The following is a 5,766-nucleotide window of genomic DNA, read 5'->3' as shown; positions in this document are numbered from 1 at the left end:
TACGTTCCTGCCCGTAACCTCCGTTCACAGGATAAATCCCTCCTCTCAGTACCCTTCTCCACCACCGCCAACTCCAGGCTCTGCTCATTCTGCCTCGCCTCACCCTATGCTTGGAACAACCTTCCTGAGCCCTTACGCCAAGCCCCCTCCCTGCCCGTCTTCAAGTCTTTGCTTAAAGCCCACCTCTTCAATGCTGCATTCGGCACCTAACCCTTACTGTTCAGTGAATCCAGACTGCCCCAATTTGACTGCCCCTATCGGACCGACCGTTCACTTGTCTATTAGATTGTAAGCTCTTTGAGCAGGGACGGTCTCTCTTTGTTAAATTGTACAGCGCTGCGTAACCCTAATAGCGCTCTAGAAATGTTAAGTAGTAGTAGTAGTCAGTTAACAGAGACTGTATAACGTCAGTTAATGGAGACTGTATACTGTACGTATAATAAACAGTACTGTACATATGTTTATCAGATGTCAAGCTTCTTTGTGTCACAGCGGTTAAGTGCACGCTCCGGTTAACTGCATGTATTTCCTTGGTCCCAGACCCTTGCACTTAAGCGGATTGCACTCTGTGTATATGTAGTTTGGTACTCTCTTATCTCCACCTGCTGGTAGATGGTCATAACCCACAAGTCTCTGTATTCTTCTGCTGCTGATAGCAAGGAAAAAGTACTAGGCAGCTAGGCTTATCTTCAGAAAAACACGATTTGAAAGTGCAAAACCCCTCCGCGAAAAACTACACTGGCTCCCAATCAAAGAACACATTGCTTTCAAAATCTGCACTCTGGTTCACAAAATCTACAGTGAAGCCCCGGGATACATGACAGACCTGATCGACCTACCAACTAGAAACACATGCAAATCAACACAAATGTACCTAAATCTGCACTACCCAAGCTGCAAAGGACTCAAATACAAATCAACCTACGCATCCAGTTTTTCCTACATAAACACACAACTGTGGAATGCATTACCAAAAGCCTTGAAAACTACGTACGATCACCTAAACTTCCGGAAAACACTAAAAACTAACCTGTTTAAAAAGGCATACCCTACCGATCCAACATAAATACCTGATCTGCAACACAACAAAACTAAAGTACGTAATGGACAAACACAACTCTTCCATTATACGATGCCCTAATGTGGCTGTGCCACATGAACTTTATCTTACCACAACATCACTATGTATTTGTTCACACTGGAGTCTGCAAGCGCCTCTCCGGTACCATGTAAGCCACATTGAGTCTACAAATAGGTGGGAAAATGTGGGATATAAATGTAACAAATAAATAAATAAATAAATAAATAATCTACCAGGTAAGATAAATCAGCTTCCAGAGAAGGAAAAAAAAATTTGGAGGCGAAGGGAGGGCAGACATTGCTGAAACCAAGATTAAGCATGCTCTTATAGAATACGATCCGCAGATTGTGACTCAGAGCTGACACTTGAAATGAGAGTTTCAAGGACACTTCACCTTTAAGTGCTGTGCCCCCTTCTACAGGAATAGTTGTTTTCTTGGTAACAGCTGTAATCAGGACATCTACCTTAGGTAAGGCAAAGCTGTCCCATCTCCATGGAAAGAATGGGATAAAGACGTGATATGGCCCTTGCTATCTTAACACTGGTATCAGGAACCTCCCAGTTGAGCTAAAATGAGCTCTTGCATTGCTTCATGAACATGCAGTCTTTGGAGGTTTCTTTGTGCCTAACAAAATGGATGGTGTGACAGAGGAGACCTGAAAAATTGGAGAGGAAATGTTGAGCACTTAAAATGCTTTAGTAATGAGTAATGGTAGTTCCTCTTTGAGGAAAAATCTGGCAGCCTTGGGGTCATACTCCAAGCTTAAATACAAATGTAAGCACTACCTCGCTTGCCTAGCATTGAACTGCTACCAGCTTTAAATTAAATTGTTGCTAAGCTTAATTGCAAATGTCAGCACTACCTCGCTTGAATTGTAGCCAAGCTCAAATGCAATTGTAAACTTTGACTCGCTTAAATGTACACCAGATGCATATTTGCCACAGCGCCCAATACACAGACATGAACACCAGCAATACACTCCTAACCATCCAGTGTCTCATTATATTCTTACACGCAAACACAACCCACAACCTAGACAACAACAACCCCACTACTCACAAATCGCATAACACTCACATACACACAATGCACGCCAAAAACAACAACCATAACAACCCACTTACATCTCACCAATCCTATGCACAACCTTTTAACAACCTACCAAATCAAAGACACAACAACCAACCAACTGGAATAATCTCCGGATATGAACACCACCGACAAAATGAGGAAAACAATGACAACAACAAATTCAACTACCGATGAAACAGACAACTAATAAAAATAAACACATCACACCTCACCTTGGAACCATATCACTCAATCCAACTAGGATACATTAATGCAAGATCAGCAGTAAGCAACTCAGTAGACATACTAGATTGGATCATCACAGACAAATTAGACCTCCTATTTATCACAGAAACCTGGTTCCATAGTCCCACAGACCCCGCCATCTTAGAAACGTGCCCACCAGAATACAAAATCACGCACTGGACAAGAAATGGAAAAAAAAGAGGAGGCGGAATAGCTATAATATACAAACCCGAATTCACCATCACAATCACGGGCGAATCCACCTCACCACAACTTGAAATTGCATCGACAAGAATCAACCATCCAAGCCTAATAGGACACCTTAACACAATCCTATTCTACAGGCCACCAGGAAAATGGCAAGACACCAAAACACAACTCATGGATTTCATCTCGAATACCTGCGTATCAGCCTCAAACATCCTTATACTAGGCGACATCAACTTACACCTAGAAGATGACACCTTACCAAGTACACGAGAATTCAAAGAATTCCTAAAACTCTGGGATCTGCAAACACCCAACATGCAACAACTCACGAAAAAGGACACACACTAGATATCATAACGAATAAATTCGAACCGGACTCAACTATCATACTCACCGACACAAGATGGACACCTACATTATGGTCAGACCACCATAAAGCAAAAGTCACTCTTTGCTGGCGAAAAACACAACTAAACACGATCAATAAACATGAGCGAACAACCTACACAACAAGAGGAAAAATAGACCCCACAACATTCTGGCAACAGATCTACCAGAACGAATGGACTACAAACGTTGACACCATCCAATTCCTCCAAGAATGGGACGATATAAGTACAACAACATTAGACAAAATCACCCCAGTCCTAACCAGAACATCACACGGGAAAAATGCAAATCCATGGTTCACCGAAGAGCTGAAAAAACTGAAAACACAAGTCAGGAAACTAGAACGAGCTTGGAACAAAAAGAGAGACGAACAAACACTAAACGACTGGAAACTACTTCGGAGAAAATACAAAACATTAATAGGACCAAACTACAAAGACACACATAAACTCTTCAACCTCGTGAACAAACTGTTAGACACCACACCAGTTACAACCAACGGCAAAGATATACCAAGTGTCGACAACTTGCGAAATACTTCAAGGAGAAAAATTACACTATTATGACACAAAATACCCACCAGCCCTATAGAATACACCACTCTTCTAGACTGTCTAGATCCAGAAGAAGGAACACACCCAGCAGACAGAACCTGGACCGAATTTGAACTACTGTCAGAAGACCTCATCTCTAAAACTCTCAAAAGATATGCCAAATCCAACTGCAAACTAGACATATGCCCAAATAGCCTGGTGGTCCGTGGTGTGCTGTGACGTCGTGCCGGCCCCCTCCCGGCCCCCCCTACCTTTTGTTGGAGGAGGGACCCTGCCTGCCTGCCTCCCTCCTCTTCCAGTCAGTCAAGGCCCAAAATGGTGGCGCCCAGCCCCGCCAATTGCATCCTGGGATGCGCTGGGCGGGACTACAGACCATGTAAGGGAATCACTCCCTTACATGGTCTGTAGCCCTGCCCAGTGCATCCCAGGATGCACTGGGCGGTGCTGGGCGCTGCCATTTTGGGCCTCGACAGACTGGAAGAGGAGGGAGGCAGGCAGGCAGGGTCCCTCCTCCAACAAAAGGTAGGGGGGGCCGGGAGGGGGCCGGCACGACGTCACAGCACACCACGGACCACCAGGGAATCGAAGGACAACGCTGGGGGGAGGATTTGGGGTGGGCTGGAGGTCCACCAGACCTCCAGCCCTCACCCCCCCCCTCGTCGATGGATCACAGTAGGAGATCCTTTGGCCGGAGGCGGCCAATCAACGATTTCTGGGGGTTTCGGGGGCTGGAGACCCACCGATCCTCCAGCCCCCCCCCCCCCCCCCGTCGATGGATCACAGTAGGAGATCATTTGGCCGGAGGCGGCCAATCAACGATTTCTGGGGGTGAACATGGGTGGGGGAATCGTCGGGGGGGGGGGGGGACTGGAGGTCCACTGGACCTCCAGCCCCCCGTTCGCGTTTGCCTTGGGGGGGAAGGGGGGCCTGCCAGCATGCAACTGCATGCTGGACAGGGCTCACCATTCCTCCCCAATGATCTGCAAAATCTAACGCCAGCTAGGAGCTGGCGTTGATTTTGCTGCGGCCAGCAACCCAATCTTTGGCGCGTTGGTCGCTGATCATTGGGGATGAATGTGTTAAGCGCTAGAAGCCCTGTTTAGCATGCATTTGCATGCTACTTGCGCTGAGTGCCCTGATCATGGATCGGCTGCAAACTCTGGCGTTAGTATGGCGTTAACAGCCTCTAGCGCCAGAGTTTGCTTTTGATCATGAGGGCCAAGGAGCGGCAGCAGGAATCAAACCAAACTCCCCTGGTTCTCAGATCACTACACTATTAGGCTAAAAGCACAAAATAGTGTGAAATCAAAAAGAACAGAGGCTCCAAAACAAAAAAGGCAGCAAAAGACTCAAATAATAGCTACATAGTATTTCATAATACAGAACTAGCCATGCTGAGAAGGAACCGCATGACAGTTTCTGCCCCCACCCCAGGAAATACAATTAAGCTACCCATACGGAGGCCAAAACTTTGTTCCTAAAATCATATATAATATGGAACAGGAAACACGCTAAGGGCAGAGAGGGATACTCATAGAAGAAGTCAGTCCCCAGAGGTTTGTAAGCCCAGGGCCTGCAGCAAAAAGAGACAGAACCAGTACCGTGCTGCTATCCCGTCTTATCAGAGTAATGTCAATAGCCCAACTCCCCCACCCCCCCTCACTGCTCCTCTACAACGGGCGGAGCATCACCCATTAAGCCCACTCGCATGTCAGCCAGAGAGTGTCCAAGAAAAGGAGGACAACCCATACGCAGAAAACAAAACACTTGCAAGGCCACGCTACTCACCCGCCCAAGCTCCCCGTTCCCTGCCAATGCTTAACACCACTTCTCTCTCCAGCCACTGCGGCCACCACCCCTCCCGCTTTCACTCAGAACAAGCGGTAAAGCGGTTTGAAAATGGCGCGCAAGCCGGAAGCCGGAAGGGACGCTGCAGCTACGAAGATTCCGTTCTCCATGGCAACGTAGGGAGAGCGAAACCGGCCTACCGCGTGTAAGAGAATCAGGAGGAGCCGGCTCTACCTGACGGGAACGCGCACGAAAGCTAAGGCATCACCATCTAGCGGTCTTTTAGGGTTAACACAGTCCTCCTCCTCCTCCTAGCCGTGAGACCTCATTAACCCCAAACGCTTAACCACGCCTCCACAGCGGGAAAACTATAAAAAGCCAAAACGCGCACAGCCCTACCGGTTGGTCACGTGGTTTTAGGCAGA

This window comes from Microcaecilia unicolor, chromosome 2 (genome assembly GCF_901765095.1).
Source record: "Microcaecilia unicolor chromosome 2, aMicUni1.1, whole genome shotgun sequence".
NCBI lineage: Eukaryota > Metazoa > Chordata > Amphibia > Gymnophiona > Siphonopidae > Microcaecilia > Microcaecilia unicolor.
Note: the sequence above shows the minus strand (reverse complement) of the source record.